Here is a 24,632-nt window from a genome sequence, read left to right as displayed (position 1 = left end):
GCGGTGTCGGCGGCCATTGCTGGCCTCGGGGACAGAGTTTTTGCTGATTCGCGTGAAAAGCACCTGGTTATCCTGCCAAGCCTGCCAACAGGAAGAATTGTTCTGAATACTATCTTTATGCACGCTTACCCGACAAACAGGCCTTACCGCGTCGACGATTTTCAATATGCGCTTGCTCGTCTTGGTACGCTCCCCGGTGGGCCAGCTTTTGGGGCATACCAGGTGACCCACGTGTGGGCTGTCACAATGAAGAGTTCCGACTCAACGAAGAAACTTCTGGCAGCTGACGAGGTTAAACTGAAGAACGGCCTTTGTGCCCTCATTAACCCAAACAACTAGGACCTGCGGCTTCCATCCTGTCGAGCATGGAAGAATGCGCCAGAAAAACGGTGCATGAAGACGACGATCACAGTAACGCTCGTGTTGTTGTTCTATGATCCACCCTGCAGGCGACTCTCTCTGTATATATTTTGTAAATACAACTTCCTATCCCTTTTGGCTACTCTCATCCCCGTGGCAATATATTGAACGAAAAAAGCGTGAAAAACGTGTGTAGTTAACGTTGTACAACCAGTTCACGTTCACGAAAGTGACTTGTGGCCCGCTCTACCGCTTAACGCGTAGGCGGCCGCATATGTATGCTTCCAGTAGCATGGAAGTGAGCAATGTCGATCCACGTTAACGAAGCGTACCTTCAAGATTCAAATTCTTACGAACTCCTAGTGATCTCGGCTTTTATTCCTCACCACACAGGCCATCCACATGCTATCCACATGCTATCAAGTGAAGAAGCGCGACCAAATTAATCCAATGGTGGGACTGAAATTCAAATATATTTCTTCGCTCATCATCATCATCATCATCATCAGCCTGGTTACGCCCACTGCAGGGCAAAGGCCTCTTCCATACTTCTCCTACTACCGCGGTCATGTACTAATTGTGGCCATGTTGTCCCTGCAAACTTCTTAATCTCATCCGCCCACCTAACTTTCTGCCGCCCTCTGCTACGCTTCCGTTCCCTTGGAATCCATTCCGTAACTGTTAATGACCATCGGTTATCTTCCCTCCTCATTACGTGTCCTGCCCATGCCCATTTCTTTTTCTTGATTTCAACTAAGATATCATTAACTCGCGTTTGTTCCCTCACCCAATCTGCTGCTTTCTTATCCCTTAACGTTACACCTATCATTCTTTCCATAGCTCGTTGCGTGGTCCTCAATTTAAGTAGAACACTTTTCGTAAGCCTCCAGGTTTCTGCCCCGTACGTGAGTACTGGTAAGACACAGCTGCTTTACACTTTTCTCTTGAGGGATAATGGCAACCTGCTGTTCATGATCTGAGAATGCCTGTCAGACGCTATGAAAACGTAAATTATAATGAAGAAATTGCAGTCACTGACCAAGTCAAGGTGAAAATAACAGAGAAGTTTCGGGACCCGTACGGGTTCCTTGATCACACTGAAAGCGAGCAAGAGCCGCAAATAGTTTTTATGCCAAAATGTGACGTAGAGAACGGGTGTACTTTGCAGGCAGATTTCCATCAGTCCTGTTGATACTGTTGTCCATAGTTTGAATAAATAAAAATTCTAACAAGAGTGGCGTCATCGGATTCTTTTCTTTAGTTATTATAGCAGCTTTTTCCAATCGATGCGGTGACTGCGATTATCGGCGTGTTCGGCAAGGGCGTTCGAGGCTCTTTTCTTGTTGGAGACGTTCCTTTGGTGCTCTTTTAATCTCGTGAATTTGCCTGTTTCGCCGATGTAACTGCAGCTGCAGTCTGCGCATGGTACCTTGTAGATGACACCGGGGTAATTCTTGCTTTCGAGCAGATTCTTTACGTTATCAAGCTGATTGCTCAGCTTGTTGGATGGCATGTGTGCTATTCTCGGCGAAACCGGCAAATTCACGAGAAGATTAAAAGAGCAGCAAAGGGACGTCTCCAACAAGAAAAAAGTCTCGAACGCCCTTGCCGAACACGCCGATAATCGCAGTCACCGCATCGATTGGAAAAAGCTGCTACAATAACTAAAGAAAACAATCCGATGACGCCACTCTTGTTAGAATCTTTATTTATTCAAACTACGGACAACAGTATCAACTGGACTGATGGAAATCTGCCTGTAAACTACACCCGTTCTCTACGTCACATTTGTGGTATAAAAAATGAATTGCGGCTCTTGCCTGCTTTTAGTGTGATCAAGGTACACGTACGAGTCCAGAAACGTCTCTGTTTTATTTTAACCTTGACTTGATCAGTGACCGCAATTTCTTCATCATCGTATTACCTGACCACACGAACTTTCGTCGAACTCTTGACTACAAAACGTAAATTCTTTTCATTAAAATTTTCGTGGTGAAAGTAATTCTTGTCAATGAAATCTGATTTTCTGCTTACTTCTTCATTGACCACCTTAGTCTCGCACTAACGCCTAAACATAGGCGCAAATGGCGTTTTTGCCAAAGTCAGGGTTTTGTTTTAGAGCCCGTGAGCAGCACATAGACGAAAATAAAGCTTTAGAAGATAGTAGGTTTTGGGATACTTCTATAAAAGTAATTCAACGTTTTTCTCCTGACCGTCTTTTGTGAAAAATTTCATATAAAGGTAGAATTTGCCCATTTTCACATCGGTTCTAAGCAGTAAAAAACACAAAGTTATTTGAAGAAACTGTTTTATAGTGAAAGGACAATGTACAGCCAACGCACAATCCCAAATTTGAAAAAATGCTCAAAACGGTTGATTTCTGGCGAACTTAATTTTTTACACGTGCATTTCCATCATTTCGTGGAATTTAAATGGCGCTCACCTTGCCAAACAATTTTTTCCGTTCAAAATATTTTGGGCAAATATTGTGCAAGTAATGCTTATATGTAGTATGGTATAATGAAGTTTATTCAGGTCCTGGGGATCAACGTTTAGGTTGACACAGGCGACTCACGTCGGGACAGTAAGGTTTAACCTTACCGCCGTATCGTGGGCCTTCTGGATAGCCTGCACTTTATCTAAAAGAACTCTACTTTGAAGGACTCGTCGCCATCAGTCACTTTCCTTGTCACAGTCTGTGAAAGACATAGGACACTGCCAAAGTATATGATCCAGAGTAATGATGCCATTGCGCTTCTCTCAATTGATTGGTGCCTCTCTTTCTGGATATAACTGCTTAGCACAGTTTGGACTCGGAGGAGTTCTTGTCTATAACAATCTCAGAGTCACCGCTGGAGCTCTATTGAGCTGTACATGCGTGTATTTTTTAGAGTATTTTTTAGAGAAATAATTCTTCTCGAGCGCCACGGTTGGGACAGTTGGCGTGGAATGACCCAATTAGAAGTATTTGCCAAGCAGAAGTACATGGGAGCCGTTGTACGCCCACGCGCTGAGAGACTGATATGTGCTAAACACAAACTAAACAATCGATCTCAGATGAGAACAGATACGCAACAAAAAAACGAAATTAAGCAGATAAGATATGGGAATGCGCTAAACAGTGACTCCGATTTAGTTCAACAGGCTTTTGTAGAGTATTACCATGAACTACTGGGACGGAAACCAACGTTCGATGAAGGTTTTCACGGTGAATTCCTTCGACTTATGCCGAAGTTAGAGCATGAAGACACTCATTTACTTGAAGCGCCTATTACTTTGTCAGAGATAGAGAGAGCGATCGGTGCATTCGGAATGGCCAATACACCTGGGTCAGATGGAATAGGAGCAGCTTTTTAACAACGTTCAAGGAAGATCTAGCAGTCGCTCTGCACCGCCTAATCATGCAGGTATACGATGAAAACCGTCTTCCCCCGTCTTTTAGGATAACGTATGTTGTCTTATGCCCGAAACAGAAGATCCTGTTAAACAGCTGTCGGTAACACCGTATCGACCAAACAGTCCGACTATCGTTAGTGACAAAATTTTCACGAAGTTTTAATGAGAAGTTTACAAAGAGAGATGAAACAAATTGTGAGACCGCATCAGACCTACGGGAATAAAGGCCGATCAATTTTCACAAGCATTCATGCAGCCAGAAGCGCCTTAGATAGTTGCGACGCATGGGGAGAGCGTGTCGCTATATGCTAGATTTGGAGAACGTCTTTCACCGGTTGGTACATGAAATTCTGTTCTATGCCATTTCAACACCTTCTAATGCTACCGAGCCGACATTAACTTTGGCTCGGTAGCATTAGAAGGCGTTAAAATGGCATATGCAGACCATTTCACGAGATTTGTCATAAGTAAGCGTGTGACAACACCGTTTCATGTTCTGACAGCAGTGCGGCAAGGTTGTCCGCTATCTCCATTGCAGTTCGCTATATATTTAGAACCATTTTGTTTAAAGGTTGTTCAGAGTCAGCATGTTCGGGGGTTTAGCCTAATATCAAGAGAAATTAAAATCTTAGCGTACGCAGACTACGTAGCTGTTTTCTTTAGACAGAGGGAGGATGTCACTTAAATAGTTAACATTGTTAACAAAATTTGTCGAACGTCCAGAAGCGCTGTTAACAAGCACAACCACTTATGTTTTTTGGCACGGGATCTGGGAAACCAAACCACCTTTGTTTCAAAACATACAGTACACTGACGCGCCAGTATTTTCTGGTATTTACCATTTCTGGTATTTACCATTTCTGGTATTTTACCATTTTGGTATTTTACCAATTTCTGGTATTTTACCATTGAAGCAACCGAATGTAGTTTTGCATATATGCGTAAACAGTTATCGTGTGTATGCTTTTATGAGGGACTGCCCAGTAACAGGTGAGTACCCTTATGCTCTGTGACAATATCTTTCTGCAGCTTTTTCTGCAGCGTGCGATCAGAACGCTCATTTTCCGTTCACTTAAGGAGTAGCCGATAAGACGTTTTCTGTCCTACATGAAGGATAGATGTTTATTTTCTTTTACCTTGCTTGGCTGTCCCTTCACCCAAGAATGGATGCATGACTATATCTCAAAACAATGTATCGATTTCATTTTCTCCCAGACAGGTTATTCCAATAACCCAAATACGAAATTATGTGTTGCAGGAAAAGCTGCGTTTTAAAATTTTGCTGGTATTTCATTTATATGAGAAATAGGGCCCTTGCATTCTCTATTAAAAGCCTATTTTGGATTAAAGGACAAAAATATGAATTGAATAACACTTGACCCGAACCTGAAGTCGTGTGCTTGAACACTTGCACCTGGGACGTCCTTCTGTACTAATATTTACCAAATACTTTCCTGCGTTCAAATATTTTTTCAATAAAACATTCACACCTTCAAAAAATAACCATCATTCAATGGAATGCAGAAAAATTTATTTATTAAGGAATTGGAAAAGGGGTCCCTCCGTCTTCCTTCCATACTGTAGAAAATGTGGTTTATTAAGTATAAATTTAGGGAGAAAAAGATAGATAGAGAGGGTAAAGCGGACAGCAAACCAGCCGCAATCTTTGGTTTGCTATTCTTCACCTGATTAAGATTTTGTACGTTTAGGCGCAGCCTTAGCTGGCTTGCACGTTTTACAGCAGTGCGGCCATGGTGCGTCATGTATCACTGGAATCGAAGGGTTTGGGCAAACGTCTGGTTTTTGCGGGCACCTGCATGAGAAAAATTGGAAATTTATCTAAACACTGGCACAACAAAAATAGTCACTGTACATGTATGGAACTCAGCGGCTTGCAAAACATCATTTACAAGTCTACCCCTGATTAAGCATTCATCCATAATTTAAAAGCTATAATGAGATAAAAAACATGATATAATTTTCTGCGAGCATCGCCCTTATTGCAATAGGTTCCTTTCTTATCCCCGTTGTATCTAAATTGTCCGTGCGCATTGTATACGCCAGTTTCTGTGTGAAATCACGAAAGCAAATCTATTGATTGCTGGTTTATAGGCTCTGCTTAAGTTTTAATATTTTTGTGTGAATCAGTGCTGACATTTATCTACATATATGGCGCTAACGATTAAAACCAAAATAATATCATTCACAGTGCATCGATTCTTGAAGCTACCTCTAGAAATCAGCGTAATGATCAGTTACGAGACCCTGGCGCCTATTTACACGTAGAAAATTGTACGTGATCGTCAGGAAGGCTATGTTGGGATAGCATCTGTGAGGACGTCTGTAGGTGCACGTACGAGTGTATTATCCTCTCGGCAAACTTTTACGGGTCTTGCCATAATGTCCTTATTACGAAGTAAGTCTAAATGCACTGCAATGCAGGTGATTTTTACAGTGCAACATATTCGCCGATGATTACCATACTCCCTAATGCTAAATTTGAGCGCAGGTCTACGTGTGCTTTCAATTTGCGATATATCTGCTGGCGCGGACAATCTATCTCGTGCGGCACGTTAAAACAGTTATTATCCCTCATTATCCCTCCTCCTAACCCCTAAAGACCATCGGTAATATAACCCTTAATGACCATCGCTTATCTTCCCTCCTCATTATCCCTCCTCCTAACCCCTAATGACCATCGGTAATATCACCCTTAACGACCGTCGGTTATCTTCCCTCCTCATTACATGTCCTGCCCCCGCCCATTTCTTTTTCTTGATTTCGACTAAGATGTCATTCACTCGCGTTTGTTCCCTCACCCAATCTGCTCTTTTCCTATCCCTTAACGTTACACCTCTCATTCTTCTTTCCATAGCTCATTGCGTCGTCCTCAATTTAAGTAGAACCCTTTTCGTAAGCCTCCAGCTTTCTGCCCCATACGTAAGTACTGGTAAGACACAGTTGTTAAACACTCTTCTCTTGAGGGATAATGGAAACCTGCAGTTCATGATCTGAGAATGCCTGCCAAACGCACCCCTGCCCATTCCTATTCTTCTGATTATTTCAGTCTCATGATCTGGATCCGCAGTCACTACCTGTCCTAAGTGGATGTATTCCCTTACCACTTCCAGTACTCAATTTAAGTAGAACCCTTTTCGTAAGCCTCCAGCTTTCTGCCCCGTACGTAAGTACTGGTAAGACACAGCTGTTCTACACTTCTCTCTTGAGGGACAATGGAAACCTGGAGTTCATGATCTGAGAATGCCTGCCAAACGCACCCCAGCCCATTCTTATTCTTCTGATTATTTCAGTCTCATGATTCGGATCCGCACTCACTACCTGTCCTAAGTAGATGTATTCCCTTACCACTTCCAGTGCCTCGCTACCCATCGTAAACTGCTGTTCTCTTCCCGAGACTGTTAAACATTACTTTAATTTTGTGCAGATTAATCTTTTGACCCACCCTTCTGCCTTGCCTCTCCAGGTCAGTGAGCATGCATTGCAGTTCATCCTCTGAGTTACTAAGCAAGGCAATATCATCAGCGAATCGCAAGTTACTAAGGTATTCTCCATTAACTCTTATTCCCAATTCTTCCAAATCCAGGTCTCTGAATACCTCCTGTAACACGCTGTGAATAGCATTGGAGAGATTGTATCTCCCTGCCTGACGCCTTTCTTTATTGGGATTTTGTTGCTTTCTTTATGGAGGACTACGCTGGCTGGGGGGCCGCTACAGATATCTTTCAGTATGTTTACATACGGCTCGTCTACACCATGATTCCGTAATGCCTCCATGACTGCTGAGGATTCGACTGAATCAAACGCTTTCTCGTAATCAATGAAAGCAATATATAAGGGTTGGTTATATTCCGCACATTTCTCTATCATCTGATTGATAGTGTGAATATGGTCTATTGTTGAGTAGCCTTTACGGAATCTTGCCTGGTCCTTTGGTTGACGGAAGTCTAAGGTGTTCCTGATTCTATTTGCAATGACCTTAATAAATACTTTGTAGGCAACGGACAGTAAGCTGATCGGTCTTTAATTTTCAAGTCTGTGGCGTCCCCTTTCTTATGGTTATGTTAGCGTTCTTCCAAGATTCCGGTACGCTCGAAGTCATGAGGCATTTAGTATACAGGGTGGCCAGTTTTTCTAGAATAATCTGCCCACCATGCTTTAACAAATCTGCTGTTACCTGATCCTCCCCAGCTGCCTTCCCCCTTTGCATAGCTCGCAAGGCTTTCTTTACTTCTTCCGCCGTTACTTGTGGGATTTCAAATTCCTCTAGACTATTCTCTCTTCAATTATTGACGTGGGTGCCACTGGTACTGTATAAATCTCTATAGAACTCCTCAGCCACTTGAACGATCTCATCCATATTAGTAATGATATTGCCGACTTTGTCTCTTAACGCATATATGTGATTCTTGCCTATTGCTTGTTTGTTCTTCACTGCTTTTAGGCTTCCTCCGTTCTTGAGAGCATGTTCAATCAGCAAGCAGATTAAGGTGCTCGAACTCATCATAGAATCGAACGGCGACAACGGAGAAACGGTCAGGCATTTGGAGACTAAGGTCACGAAGACGATGAAGCTCACCAGAAGAATCACCAACTGACATCAGGGTGTGAGGGAGGCCAGCGTCGTCAAACTCATACACTGCTTCGTTATTAGCCACATTACCTATGTGGCAGCCTACCACAACTGATCCACGGCCGAATATGCCAAACTGAACACCCTCTTTAGAAGAAAACACAAGATGGCATTGGGCATTCCAGACAGCACATGCACGGAACTTGTGCTACAGCTTGGCCTCCACAACATGCTCGAAGAGTTAATTGTGGCACACCAAATCTCGCAACTCGAGAGACTAGCGAAGACACGAACGGGCAGGAGTATCCTGGTCAAACTCGGGATAAGTTATCCCGAGCAGCACGGCGCCAAGACATCCCTTCCAAGGGCGATCAGGGAAAAGCAGCAGGTGGCTAATCTACACAAGAACATGAGCCCCGAATTCAATCAGAGTCGAAGAGAGAGTAGAGCGAAGGCTTTACTCCAAGCCTTCGTTAGGGATAAGGAAGCGCTGTTCGCAGACGCTGCAGAATACGAGGGTCAACGTGGCGCAGTGGCCATCCTCAATACCGACAAACAATTGGCCAGTTCTTGTAGTGTACATGGCAAAAACCCCGAAGTAACGGAAGAGGTAGCGATAGCCCTAGCCATCGTTAACCCCAGTCTTAGATACGTGCTCAGTGACTCGCATACGGCGGTCAGAAACTAGGCACAACGCAGAATTTCGCCGAAGCCGTAGGCTATACTCAAAGCCAACGCGAACTATGTCACCTCCGAGGAGATGGAAGAATGACACGTTATATGGTTTCTGGCTCACTCGTCCCCTGACACCCCCGTACCCAACCTCTACGAGGAGGTCCACAGCGTAGCGCGAGATCTCACATTCCGCGCCCGCGTATAAGGATCCTGTCATGGGGTTGCAAATCCTATGGAGGCATGGACAGAGAGGGAAAGAATGACCAGGTACTCTGATATTACAAAATTTTATAAAAACTCCAGGCGTGTTTATCCACCCCCTAACCACAAGCTCGACGGGGCCCAAGCGGTAAACTGGAGGCAGTTACAAACCAAGACCTTCCCCAACCCCGTCCATCTCAGGAGGATGTATCCGGACTTAGACGATAACTGAAAACTATGCGGCAGGGCTCACGCATCTCTTAGACACATTCTCTGGGAATGTGAAGTTATATGCAGAGAAAATGCAGTTTCCTCAGATGAAGCTACGGCGCGATGAACGGCCGCGTTGCGCAGCTCAAAACTCCAAAATCAACTATGGGCCATCAAGCAAGCCAGTGAGGCGGCGAGGAGACAGGATCTCCGGACCTCCTCGGTAGCTGCCTAGGCCCAGGCTACGAATTTGCCGGATTGTCAATAAAGTTGTTACCGTCCAAGTGTTTATGAAATTGATTTGTGTTGTGTGTGCCGAAAGGAAAGAGCCACTGCAGCTCACATCCTTTGGGACTGTGCTGCAACGATAACAACGATCCCGCCGCGGCTCGAGACCGCGACGAGATGCTATGACCAAGATGTCCAAACCCAGGCCGTCCAGCAGATCTCGGCGGCCCTCGAAAGGCGACGACCGAGCGAAATCGGAGGGAGGCTGCCACTCCAAAAGAGGGGCACGCGTGGTCGACCAAAGGGAATAGTGCGGCCGCGGCCGACGTAGAGGCGCCACACGCCGCGAAGACGTCATGGCCGCGTCACGGTAACGCCTCCCTAACAGGGGAAGGCTAACCGTTCTGCAGGCGTTCACAACAAAGTTTCTTCACTCACTCACACCACCATCACCGAAGAATTGTACGGGCCAAAGAAAAGAATGTCCGCCTACATGGTCGTCCAAATGATTCGATGAATAAATGTTGATTATATGGCTCTGGTGTTTCTATTTTACCTGGCTAATATTCACTTTTTTGTATCGTAATCATATCCTTTATTGCGCCCTACTACGTCTTGGTACTAGGTATTGCGCGCTACTGCTACCTTTGTCATCTTGAAGCGCAGGAAGCACTCATGTTCTTAAGAATTATCAGCGCCCACGGGTCTGTGTTGAAACACTGTTTCGCTTCGGAGCCTACAAATGCTCCTCGACGGCCTGCCACTGCTGTCGGGCTCTACAATAATCATGCATTTTGGCGAAACGGGGCTCGCATGCTTCAGCCGTATTGTTGTCGTAGCTGTCGCGTACTGTAGCCCGGTGAGCTTCACGCGCCTCGGCAATCTCATCGACCCGTCCCGCGTACGCAACCTCGGCGCGCCTGCGTTTCTTCCATTCAGCACCGGTTGTTGTTTACCACATGGCAAGATGTGTCTGTTAAGAGACCCTCAACACTCGTAACACGCTCTCTGTCACGAGCCGCGTCCACGCGCATGCGCGATCAAATGCGCTTCTCCTACCCAGCTCTTCTACGTCGTGAGCTCTAGGTTGCCTCGATGCGCACCCTTCCTCCTTCAATCTGCGGCAGCGGGCGCGCATAAGGGTACTTTTCTGAAGGCAAAGCTGATGATTAATTTGCGGTGCCTTGGAAATGCGGCGGCGACAAATAGTCACCTAACAAGCTTGAGCTGATCAAATAATCTATGGATACTTATCAGTTTAGCATTTTGTGTAACCCTGATTAATCTTTTCTTTCTTTTTTAAAAGCTCAATATCCGCCTTCTATAGTTACCTATGCCTGTAAGTAATGCGGTCCTCTCAAACTGTCCGCTAAGTTTTTTTTCCTTGCTCTTGTTGTCTCCTGACCGATTAATGCCTTCCATCTACTTTCAGTCCTAGCGCTTCTAGAAGGTAGATTTACCCATCGGCCTGCCTCGGCGAATATCTTACCATTGCATCTGCATGCGGTCAGTTGTCTTGGGATTTCTGCTGCAGCACGCGCAGGCCTCTGGTTGTTCTGAATATTAGCTCCCGTATGCTTTTGTCTTTGGCAACCAGCTCGAGCCTCATATATCAAGACATTACCCTTTTTGTTATTGCACGTATTCTACTTTCCAATTTCTTTCTTGTCGTTCCTTTCTAAATCTCCAGGGTCTTTTTTGCTTCTAACTTTTGCATCCGATTCACTGTCCCTGTTTTTTTCTCTCTTTTTGGTGCCTCCTGGTTGTCTATATACATTTTCAATTACACTGTACTTGGCAGCCAACGTTACTGATCTCTTCCTCCATTCCTTCTTGAGCTACATTGTTTTGAGCTACAGATATTTGTACATTTTGAGCCATCCTTCTATTTTCACTCAGGTACCTGGTTTTCCTTCAGAACTGATTTGCTCTGCGATTCTCTGACCTGAAAAGAGCCGCAGCCTACACCTACCTGCGCCACCTCACTTGCGGTTTTACCATGGGCCTTACAAACTTACAACCGGGGCTCTCCGAACACTCTGGCCAATCCGCGCCATTTGGCAGAGGGTGTGGCTGTTAGATGGTACTTGGTGGCGGCAGGATAGCGGGTGGCAAACACACATAGGCTCACATAGCACACCGTTTCAGACTCATTACACACGACATTGATTATATCCTTATTGCATTACTATTGCTATGGGTTCTCGGCATGACGCGATATCATTTCTTACTATTGCGGTGTTCTTAGGACATTTACAAGTCACCAAACCAACCGCCCTTTTTTTTCTAGAAACGGTTAAACGATATCCACATTTCATATAAGCAAAATTCGTTTGAACTAAGTTAAGAAAACGTTCTTCTCCCAATTTCCACGCATTACATATTCCTCATTCATTATTCAGATGCAGCTTCTGGATCTTACGCATGCCGAGGGGTTCGAATTTCACAGGTGGCATCAAAACGCGCTTGTGATATGTATTAAGGTCCATATTTCCGACAAACGGCAATATTGGTGTAGTTCAAAGGTATCGACACTTTACGCCGGAACCAAGTTTCGCTGATAATTACTGACCTTTCTTGAATTCCTCGGACTGCTCGCAACATATCTGAATTATATATTAGTTTACTTTCCGTAACATTGTCGCAAGGCATACTTAGTAAGACATGAACAACATGGAATTTAATAAACCCGAGTTGCGCTGAGTGATACCGACCGCAGGAATAACTTAAACAGACTCATCATCATCATCATCATCATCATCATCATCATCAGCCTAGTTACGCCCACTGCAGGGCAAAGGCCTCTCCCATACTTCTCCAACTACCCCGGTCATGTACTAATTGTGGGCATGTTGTCCCTGCAAACTTCTTAATGCCATCCGCCCACCTAACTTTCTGCCGCCCCCTACTACGCTTTCCTTCCCTTGGAATCCAGTCCGTAACCCTTAATGACCATCGGTTATCTTCCCTCCTCATTACATGTCCGGCCCATGCCCATTTCTTTTCCTTGATTTCAACTAAGATGTCATTTACCCGCGTTTGTTCCCTCACCCAATCTGCTCTTTTCTTATCCCTTAACGTTACACCTGTCATTCTTCTTTCCATGGCTCGTTGCGTCGTCCTCAATTTCAGCAGAACCCTTTTCGTAAGCCTCGAGCTTTCTGCCCCGTAGGTGAGTACTGGTAAGACACAGCTTTTATACACTTTCCTCGTGAGGGATAGTGGCAACCTGCTGTTCAAGATTTGAGAATGCCTGCCAAACGCACCCCAGCCCATTCTTATTCTTCTGGTTATTTCAGTCTCATGATCCGGATCCGTCGTCACTACCTGCCCTAAGTAGATGTATTCCCTTACCACTTGCAGTGCCTCGCTACCTATCGTAAACTGCTGTTCTCTTCCGAGACTGTTAAACATTACTTTAGTTTTCTGTAGATTAATTTTCAGACCCACCCTTCTGCTTTGCCTCTCCAGGGCAGTGAGCATGCATTGCAATTGGTCTCCTGAGTTACTAAGCAAGGCAATATCATCAGCGAATCGCAAGTTGCTAAGGTATTCTCCATCAACTTTTATCCACAATTCTTCCCACTCCAGGTCTCTGAATACCTCCTGTAAACACGCTGTGAATAGCATTGGAGATATCGTATCTCCCTGTCTGACGCCTTTCTTTATTGGGATTTTGTTGCTTTCTTTGTGGAGGATTACGGTGGCTGTGGAACCGCTATAGATAGCTTCCAGTATCTTTACATATGGCTCATCTACACCCTGATTCCGTAGTGCCTCCATGACTGCTGAGGTTTCGACTGAATCAAATGCTTTTTAGTAATCAATGAAGGCTATATATAAGGGTTGGTTATATTCCGCACATTTCTCTATCACCTGATTGATAGTGTGAATATGGTCTATTGTTGAGTAGCCTTTACGGAATCCTGCCTGGTCCTTTGGTTGACAGAAGTCTAAGGTATTCCTGATTCTATTTGCGATTACCTTAGTAAATACTTTGTAGGCAACGGACAGTAAGCTGATCGGTCTATAATTTTTCAAGTCTTTGGCGTCCCCTTTCTTATGGATAAGGATTATGTTAGCGTTCTTCCAAGATTCCGGTACGTTCGAGGTCTTGAGGCATTGTGTATATAGGGCGGCCAACCTTTTTAGGACAGTGTTCCCACCATCCTTCAACAAATCTGCTGTTACCTGATCCTCCCCAGCTGCCTTCCCCCTTTGCATAGCTCCCAAGGCGTTCTTTACCCCTTCCTGTGTTACTTGTGGGATTTCAAGTTCCTCTAGACTATTCTCTCTCACCTTGTCGTCGTGGGTGTTACTGGTACTGTATAAATCTCTATAAAACTCTTCAGCCACTTGAACTATCTCATCCATATTAGTAACGATATTGCCGGCTTTGTCTCTTAACGCACACATCAGATTCTTGCCTATTCCTAGTTTCTTCTTTAATGCTTTTAGGCTTCCTCCGTTCCTGAGAGCCTGTTCAATTCTATCCATATTATAGTTCCTTATGTGCGCTGTCTTACGCTTGTTGATTAACTTAGAAAGTTCTGCCAGTTCTGTTCTAGCTGTAGGGTTAGAGGCTTTCATACATTGGCGTTTCTTGATCAGATCTTTCGTCTCCTGCGATAGCTTACTGGTTTCTTGTTTAACGGCGTTACCACCGACTTCTATTGCGCACTCCTTAATGATGCCCATAAGATTGTCGTTCATTGCTTCAACACTATGGTCCTCTTCCTGGGTTAAAGCCGAATACCTGTTCTGTAGCTTGATCCGGAATTCCTCTAGTTTCCCTCTTACCGCTAACTCATTGATTGGTTTCTTATGTACCAGTTTCTTCCGTTCCCTCCTCAAGTCAAGGCTAATTCGAGTTCTTACCATTCTATGGTCACTGCAGCGCACCTTGCCGAGCACGTCTACATATTGTATGATGCCAGGGTTCGCGCAGAGTATAAAGTCGATTTCATTTCTAGTCTCACCATTCGGGCTCCTCCATGTCCACTTTCGGCTAACCCGCTTGCGGAAAAAGGTATTCATTATCCGCATATTATTCTGTTCTGCAAGCTCTACTAATAACTCTCCTCTGCTATTCCTAGAGCCTATGCCATATTCTCCCACTGACTTTTCTCCGGCCTGCTTCTTGCCTACCCTGGCATTGAAATCGCCCATCAGTATACTGTATTTTGTTTTGACTTTACCCATCGCCGATTCCACGTCTTCATAGAAGCTTTCGACTTCCTGGTCATCATGACTAGATGTTGGGGCGTAGACCTGTATAACCTTCATTTTGTACCTCTTATTAAGTTTCACAACAAGACATGCCACCCTCTCGTTAATGCTATAGAATTCCTGTATGCTACCAGCTATGTTCTTATTAATCAGGAATCCGACTCCTAGTTCTCGTCTCTCTGCTAAGCCCCGGTAGCACAAGACGTGCCCGCTTTTTAGCACTGTATATGCTTCTTTTGGCCTCCTAACTTCGCTGAGCCCTATTATATCCCATTTACTGCCCTCTAATTCCTCCAATAGCACTGCTAGACTCGCCTCACCAGATAACGTTCTAGCGTTAAACGTTGCCAGGTTCATATTCCAATGGCGGCCTGTCCGGAGCCAAGCATTCTTAGCACCCTCTGCAGCGTCGCAGGTCCTACCGCCGCCGTGGTCAGTTGCTTCACAGCTGCTGGGGACTGAGGGCCGGGGTTTGATTGTTGTGTTCATATAGGAGGTTGTGGCCAAGTACTGCACCAGGGTGGCCAATCCTGCTCTGGTGAGAGTGCGTTACCGGTTCTGGTCACCGGGATCAGGCCGCACTCCAGGCCTGTTTGTGCAAATTTCTCAACACACGGTTGTTGTTTTTTTCTGGTATTTTCCGGTGGAGAATTCTGCGGTCCGGGATTTGAATCACGGTCCTCTTGCACGGGAGGCGGATACTGTACCGTCCCCGCAGGAGTTAAATTTAAAAATAAATTGTGGGCTTTTACGTGACAAAACCGCTTTCTGATTATGAGGCACGCCGTAGTGGAGGACTCCGGAAATTTCGACCACCTGGGGTTCTTTAACGTGCACCTAAATCTAAGTACACGGGTGTTTTCGCATTTCGCCCCCATCGAAATGCGGCCGCCGTGGCCGGGATCCGATCCCGCGACCTCGTGCTCAGCAGTCTAACACCATAGCCAATGAGTAACCACGGCGGGTCCTGCAGGAGTTGTACGCCTCATTTAATATACAGTGGTGCCCTATTTGATCAGTCAAGGTGGACCAATCTGAGCTCGGTTATACCGCACTGATGGCACTCGGCTAGAGAACCTGGTATTTATGACCTGCACATGTGAGGCCATACATATTTGAAGATATATATTCTTCTTTTTTTTTTTTATTTTAGGAGGGTTCCCGTACAGTGATAAAATAAAGGAAAAGACATTAAAAGAAAGAAAAAAAAGGAAGAAAAAGGGCAAAAGAAAAGGAACATAACAGGTGATTTGAACTCGTGACCCTTCGATGTTGCCCGTAAAGATAGCTCAGTCGGTTGGTTCGTCAGGCCCCAGGCTACTTTCAAACGCCACAGCTCCTGCTCCGAGCCTCACACTTACGTGGAAAGGGACTCATGTTGTCCGCGATAGTCGGTGGTTGGAAGGCATACTTTCTTGGAAAAATGGCTGCCCGAGGAGAAGAGCGAACTCGAGCGGCTTTAGAGACTAGGAAAACTGCCTTAAAATATTTCGACTTGAGGGAAAGCTTCATTTACAAACTATAACACGGCAATCAGCACTCGAATACGACGAGAAAACTTATTGAGACGTGGAAAATGCCCTTGAAATAAATATGGTTTGCGAGACAAATGCTTGTAAGTATTGAACCTCTTAAAAGATGAGGGGGAAATATGCGCTCACCGAGAGGTCATCGTCTGCACGGGACCACCACCAGGCACCTTACTGAGATGGGGGGCGGGGGGGGGCTCTGCGGGCCGGACACAAAGCCTCCCTTCTCCGCCGGCCAAGAGGGGAAAACGCGCTTTCCGATCGCTCAAGGTGTAACTCTAGCGTCTAGGAGAAGCTTAACCAGGTGCGATGGCGGCACGCATAGCGTGGGAAGCTAGCCGCCAGAATAACAATCTCAAGGACTGCTGCTGACGAGGGCGAAATACCTTCGTGAAATATAATAACCCTAATAGGACTACTTTCGAAAGAGAAAAGAAAAAAAAAGAAAAAAAGGAAACGGCCCGGAGGGCTATACTACGAGAGCTATGACTGATAGTTCTCTCTCTCTCTCTCTCTCTCTCTCTCTCTCTCTCTCTATATATATATATATATATATATATATATATATATATATATATATATATTCATCTCATCTATGGGATTGCATGCGCGCGCTGTTGCTTTGTCTCTGCGTGTAGTAGTTAAGAGAGCCAGTTTAAGGGCGGAGAAGAAGGAAGGAAAGGAAAGCAAAAACTGCAGCGCCGTGGTTTTAAAGCGCACCCGTGGTAGAGAAACGGAAGGCGATATAAGCGTGCGTAGCCATGATACGCACACGACAAACTGCCTTAAAATATTTAGACTTGAGGGAAAGCTTCGGTAACAAACGATAGCACGGCAATCAGCACTCGAATATAATTATAACCCTAATAATAATTGTAAATATTCATCTCATCTATGGGATCTAATGCGCGCGCTGTTGCTTTGTCTCTGCAGACTAGTTGTCCATTATTCAGCTGGTACAGTCATCTAGATGATATTTAGGTTCTACGCTCATGTTGTATACCACGTGAAGTGAATCTTTAGTGAAGCGGTCGCTTCACTCTATTCGGCTGTTCACTTTCTACAGCGCGTTTTGGGGAACATGGATTACGCACCGACCCGGAAGATTAGAAAGGCGCTGAAATCTCCACTAAGCGGACCATATTATCCAGGCGACCGTGAATTACACTGCCTCCACGATGAGGCCCGCGTTTCATCACGTCATATGCGAAGTCACTCCTGTACTACTATGTACTATATCCAGGACCAGCCAGCTATTCAGCCACAAGCGCTTCTTGCAGACGCACCAAACCTCGTGAAAGAAGACACAAAATTAATCGCCCTATTATTGGAATTAGGTGCTTCACTCACTGGAGATAATGGATACTGCTTGTTGTTCCTGGCCGAAAGGCGGAGCAAGTGCCGGCCTGAACGAAGATCCAGGGAGACTCGAAGGAGCAGAGGACCAAGGGATCGAAAGCAGCCTCCACCCCTTGCGAGACAGCTGCTCAGCCTCAGCGGTTTATCTCGCAGGTCGCGCGCTAAAGACTATAACGGTGGCATGATGATGAATATATACAGCTGAAGAAGATTATTGGGAAAAATAATGCTCACAATATATATATATATATATATATATATATATATATATATATATATATATATATATATATATATATGAAAGTCCGAAAGGGTTTGTCCGGAAATTTAGGTTAGTAAACATGCTGCAGCGAATGCGTCCAGAAAGCTACCAGCCTCAGCAATGACAAATAATTTCTTGTCCATTGTTTTTTTTTTTGTTCTTGTTGTTGTTTTTGGGAAACACCAAAAGTGATATTCTAAAGAGACAGAGATAATAGATTTGCATGAAAAAGCGCAGAATAATATCACTGTAAACAGTTATACGCAGATGTCGAATAACAAATTGTAGTCCATCTGCAACGTTGAGTCCTGCTATATTTTTACTTGCTTTTCTATCTTTCTTATATATATATGTATATATATATATATATATATATATATATATATATATATATATATATATGCATTCCACCATCATCCGCGTTCAGGTGCCCCGACCGGGTTAAAATTGATGATTTTGATGTCAGCTGCGCAACGTCATGGCTACTGAGATACCTCCAAATATTATCGACACTTTTTTGCACAAGTCATGAAAATTCTATGCGCATGGTGCGCTACATGATGGGAAGTTATTTCCGCAGGCTAATGCATGCTGTTCAGGCCTCACGAATGTACGATTGTTGCTTTTTCGTGCGTATTCGTTCGCCTTGTTGGCAGAGGGGAACGCTGCCACGACCGAAATTGTATCAGAGGAGCCGGAGTCAGGGCCACGCTTTTCCTTTAGGCCGTGAAATGTGAATATGTACTAGCCTGCCCTGAATACACAGCACAATTTGTAGTTGCAGTATGCCTTTAAGTGTTATTTTAGAGCATGGTTTCTTACCGGTTTATGTGTAGAGCAAGATATACGGCACCTACATATGGTCTGGCGGCATATGTGATGGCTACATATGTGCCACCTCTCTCGCTCTTTCTCTCAAACTCCACGCCCTCTCGATGACAAAGGCATCTTTGAGCAACAGCTTATGACGAGGCGCGAAAGCAGTCATTCGAGCACTAACGCATTCCGTGTAAGCGCGCATATATTTAGCGTTCGTACTTGGGACGCGAGAAAGTCCACTAAGTTTTACGCTAGCGCATTTCGATGACGCATAGTCAGGATATCCGCCGAGTACATAGCAACGTCAATTTTTAACCGCGTAATAACCCTTCCAGTTTCCTTCGCTTCTGAATACCCTTAGTGCAATGGATGCTTGTGGATGACTCTGAAGCGACAAGCTCTCAAAATTTTTGCCTCATTCTTCTTACATGCCGGCTTTTGCTCTTCGGAGTTCTACGTTTTTCATGAGTGGCAGAGATCGTTATTTTCTTTTAAATCCACACGACCTCCCACTCGTACGTAAAGAATGGCCGCTGTTTTCAAGCCATTATGCTAATCCTTTCAGCATTTCTCATCACATATGTTTGTGATATGGTACGCATTTAAACCCATTCCTCCATAAGTGGCGCCATTTCCTAGTGGTCGCTAGTATTTTGTCTTTGTTTTTTTGTGTTTAATTAATTAATTAATTTAATTATTGCGTTTTACGTGCCAAAACCACTTTCTGATTATGAGGCACGCCGTAGTGGAGGACTCCGAAAATTTTGACCACCTGGGGTTCTTTAACGTGCACCTAAATCTAAGTACACGGCTGTTTTTCCATTTCGCCTCCATCGAAATGCAGCCGCCGTGGCCGGGATTCGATCCCGCGACTTCGTGCTCAGCAGCCTAACACCATAGCCACTGAGCAACCACGGCGGGTGCTTTTGCGTTGTTCTTGTAACAAACTCCGAACGAACTCGTCCAAGTGTAGACATTATATTGCTTGGCGCATACGTGATATTGTATTTGTTACCTATTGCAACATAATTTTTACGGCTTTTGTTATAGAGTCCCATCGTAAATTATTATGCGCATATAGATGTTTTAAAATACGTAAATAAGTTTCCTTGTAATTTCCTTCACGTCGCCTCCGTAATACTTGCATATCGATATAAATAACGCGCTTTTTTTTTCATGTTTGAACGTACATAGTGCGAGGAGGTACTATAAAGGGTCATTAGGAATATTCACGTATATAACGTATAATATTTACCCTCGGACTTTAATATCCTGTCCACTTGAACTGCATTCAACCATGACGCAGGGATATGAGAGGGCCTTGCTTTCACCCGCCGGGATTGAAAATCCGAAAGCAGTGCAATTTCCGACTCCTAAAATGAAATAGAAATTGAGCGTCCTATTTGAACAATTCAGAAGAAACCGTATGCAGATACTATCACAGAGAATGGGTGTAATCATTCATAATTACACTGTAGTAAATCACACCATTGCTTTCAGAAGACTTCATGTACATATGAAAAAGTAAGCTTGGTTCCTTCAACGTTAGAATACCAGCAATGTTGACAAGACCACCGCGGGGAAGACAGCTAGCCCAGGTCCTTAGTGCACATTACAAGAAATATGTTAGTTGCATTAATCTAAGTTAAAGTTCCTGCACAGTAGCTGTCGTCAGTTTGTTCTTCTACTGGTTGGCAAATTCATGCGCCAATGGTTTCATTAGTGTCAACATATAACATGGGCAGAAGAAAAGGTATTTGCAGAAAGAAAGAGACGTTGTCTTAAGTTACAGCTTGTTTTGGCGTGTTACCGTGCACCAGGGTACAAAGACGATGACGGAATGAATGCAATCAAGGGTAAGGAGTGTGCGCAGACTGGTTATAAAGGACCAGAAAAAAACTTTCATAAGCAAATACGTAATCCTTTTTTTTTTCGTGATCGGAATAAAAGTTTTAATAAATGTACACGTGTCTGCGCCTTCTGCCAGAAACGCAAAATATTTTCGACCTGTTATAGCCACCCTTTCCTGTGTGCTTTAACCTGTGTCAGTACACGTAGCATCAGCGAATGTGAAATCACTCGGTTAGTTTTTTAGGTGTAATCAGAAAAGTGTCCAAGGCACGACTGGGTAAGCAGCAGCGCGCCTCTTCCTCTTCCCTCCACCAGCAAAAACATAAAGAAAAAGATGCGTTGCATTCTAAGATCGCTGTCGTTTATTATAAGACGGTTTAATGATTAATGAACACATGAATGTACAGCGAGTAATGATGAACCTATGTCTCCGGACTCAGTGCAATGTGTGGTACAACTTCACCTTGCCTTCTATTCTTTTTTATTTTCCCGTGTGTCCAGGACTGTATGCAAACTTGGCTCTTAATTTTGTTTTAACTTTCGACATGGTCTTATCTCACAATATCTTTATATTCTTTTTGTTTTGTAAAAGACAGTAGCCGTCACTATATATGGTGACTAAATCTCATTATTTTAATTTCGTTTCAACAAAAACCATCAACATTAAAACAAGCATCGCTTTTTGCTGTTTCGAAAGAGATCTTTTGAGTACCCAACTGCGGCATGAGCAATGAACGTTGCGTCTTTTCATCCGTGGTGAACAGAAACATTTTGTATTCATCTTACAGTTCTACTTGAAAAATTTTTTAAAGTTTGTCTTAAAAATAATATCAAAATCCCTACCTACTTGCCTTCGCCGTCGAAACTATTCTCCAAGACCACTCCAATGCACACAGACTGCTCTACGCTTGCAGTTTACAAGTTTCATCAAATGGGGAGAACACCAACGTGCTAGCCAATACCCATAAGCTCTGAAAGTAGTTAAAGCCGATTTCCAGCCCACCTGAAGCTTGCACACAGGAGAGGCTCCGTTTAATATCTGAATTTCCCTGATTTAAAACCATCAACATCACCACCACAGCATTGTAATTTGTGGCTCACCAATAGTTAGCAGTACTTACGTTTGACCGAATGAGCAGCTATCCTGTTACAAAAGCTATGAGAGAAGACGGGCGTAGAAAGCGAGCATTGGGCAAAGATAAGCGATGCGCGCCTCCTGGACATTAGTTAGGGGTGTCAAATCTCCTGCTAGTTCAAGAACGTGAGCGCTCCTGTCTATCTTCAATTGCCGCGAGCAATGTGTTATGGTATTCCACTGTCAAGAGGAGGACTGGCTCTTCGTAACGTACTACAATGAAGGATGTGAATATAGAATTCGTACTCGAGTAACCTCATTCAATTTCACAATTTCCTACAGTCAACACGCTGTTGTTTTCTCTAAATTGTTGTTTTCCTTTTTGTCTTCACTTCACAGAAAATATGCTGCATTGTTTTTCATTCGTCGTGCTAGTATGCTTGGCCTAATATTTCGACTACACGTTGGCTGTGCCCATGCCATGCATAAGTCCAGCGGCTGTCCTTACAAACTTGTGATAGGTGATAACTTCATGCTAGCATGAACGGCTGTTGGTACGTTAATATCAGTCTATTGAAAATGCATAAATATGCTAAAACGTGCTTGGGTATCTTAGTAACGTTGTGCTAAAAATTCTTTTTGAACTATAATTGAAACTCCGTAAAATCAATGAATAGCAAGTGTGCACAATTGCAGACTCACCGTCGGGGTACCTTACAGGGCATTCCTCATCTTGTCCTAATGGGGGATCAACCATGCCTGAGACAGGATGTGCCACGATTGCAATGCACGCTGCGAATATCAACCCAGCCACAGGAAGCTCCATGGTACTGACACTTGAGTGCCTGGTAGGGATGAATAGATAGATTACATTTATTATACTGGTATTTCTTTTATAGTAAAGTACTCAACTGCTCTCAATCCAATTTTTTTTTAACGAATATGCTATATTGGTCAACAGCACAACGACCGTTGAGTTCGTTTTATTTAAGTGTTATTCTGGTGTTCTTGGCAAAACCATAAAAAAGACAGCAATCACATCTGAGCTTGTGTTTCGGAATTCGAATTTGATGAGAAATTGTCCCCAAAACCAAATTTATCACGGAGGTAAGCGTGCGACTGACTTGAAGTGGCAAGCCCAGATGCGATTCCTTGCAAGGCACCTGGAGCAAGTCAATATGACTTGCCGCCTTTGCAATATTTGTTATTTTTAATGGCATTTCTTATGTAGCATTGTTGGTGAACCTCAACTTTTTCGGCCATGTTTGCCTGTTTCTTCTAAACGGTTTTCACGCCAACTTGAGTCCCGGTGTAAACAATGGTTTAGCGTTGAGTATACGGCACTCTATAGAGGAGCAGGGTTTAAAACCAATGTTCAGACTAGCTTGCTTGAGTCACCGAGAATGTGGCCCTGTGTATGTCCTACTCTTCAACTAACCTATTCGGCGCCAACATTTGTGACTCATTGAGTGTGTCCCCCTGGGTATGTGCCGCTCCTTAGTGACAAGAGTGAGTGAGTGAGTGAAAACTTTTGAGTCTTTCAAGAGTTTCGCGGTTACGAGGTCTCTGTCGTCTTCATCTTCTTGGCGCTGGCGACTTGAGACTCCTCTTCAGCAAGGGTGGGCCCCTATTCCAAGGCTCCACTGAGTCGTGCTGCATCGCTCGCGTGCTGCACTAGGGCTCTTTGGGCCGTGAGCTCGCTGCTGGTGAGCCGACTCTCCCATTGCTCCGCACTCGGGTGTTCGTGTTTGTGGAATGCTTTGTTGCGTTCGCACTCCCAGGTGATGTGGTAGAGTGTAGGTTTGGCACCGCACCAAGGGCAGGTGGCCCTGTATTGTGTCGGAAACATCTTATTGAGCACGTGTAAGTTGGGGAAGGAGTTTGTTTGTAGTCTGCGCCAGCTGGTCGCTTCCTCCTTTGTGAGGTCTTTGTGTGGTGGCGGATATCTAATTCTAGTTCCTCTATGTAAGTTCAGGGTCTCTGCGTATCCCCCCTCGCAAGCCTGTAGGTGGGTCTCCGGGGCATCCGACCACCCAGCTCGGAACGCTTCGCCTCGAGCTAGGCTGTCTGCCCTTTCGTTCCCCCCTATGCCTACGTGACCCGGGATCCAGATGCCTGGGCTTTTCCTTCTCGGCGGAGGTGGCTCCGCTGAGTATTCTGAGAGCAGTTTTGCTGATTCTGCCTCTCGTATAGTTCCTGCACACCTCTTTTGAGTCCGTCAGTATGTTGAGAGATCGGCCTGTTCTATAACCTTCCGCTGCTGCCAGCGCTACGGCAATCTCCTCGGCCTCCGCTGTGCCAGCGACCTTTGCCGTGGCATACGGGATCGGGTTTCCTTCCTTGTTAACCACTACCGTCGCGGCCACGCGTTCCCTTCCGTGTAGATATACGGCGGCGTCCGTGTATACTGTATTGTCTAGCTGGGCTAGCGTTCTCTCAACGTATTCGGCCCTAGCTTTTTGCCTGTTTTCGTGTAGGTTGGGATCCATATTTCTCGGCAGTGGTCCCACATTAATGGTTTTCCTGAGGTGGTCCGGTACGTCCGCGTATCTGTCTCTCAGTCCGCTCGTATCCCGACCCAACCTCCTCAGGAGTGCTCGTCCCGTAGGGGTGCCTCTGAGTCTCGCGGTTTGCGTACCCAGCAGAGCCTCGGCGAGCTCGCTGAAGGTGTTGCTGATGCCCAGCTGGAGCAACTTCTCGTTCGACGTGTTTCTCGGTAGACGCAGAGCCGTCTTGTATGCCTTCCTGAGGATGGTGTCTGCTTGCTCTCTTTCTGCCTTGGTCGTCACGTGGTACGGCAGGGTGTACGTGACTCGGCTGACAATTAGGCTGTTGACTAGCTTGAGA

General features: G+C 44.8%; 1 long non-coding RNA gene across 1 annotated transcript; it reads right to left on the bottom strand.

Annotated features, from left to right (window-relative positions):
* Nucleotides 1-5,511: 5,511 nt before the first annotated feature.
* Nucleotides 5,512-22,624, bottom strand: LOC140212919 (uncharacterized). Its single transcript, XR_011889896.1, has 3 exons — nucleotides 22,488-22,624; nucleotides 20,115-20,232; nucleotides 5,512-5,569 (listed from the first exon to the last, which is right to left on the bottom strand). It is a non-coding gene; the product is annotated as an uncharacterized lncRNA (long non-coding RNA).
* Between the last annotated feature and the right edge of the window lie 2,008 nt (nucleotides 22,625-24,632).

Source organism: Dermacentor andersoni, chromosome 8 (assembly GCF_023375885.2).
Source record: "Dermacentor andersoni chromosome 8, qqDerAnde1_hic_scaffold, whole genome shotgun sequence".
NCBI classification, from domain to species: Eukaryota; Metazoa; Arthropoda; class Arachnida; order Ixodida; family Ixodidae; genus Dermacentor; species Dermacentor andersoni.
This window is presented reverse-complemented; position numbering and strand designations above follow the sequence as displayed.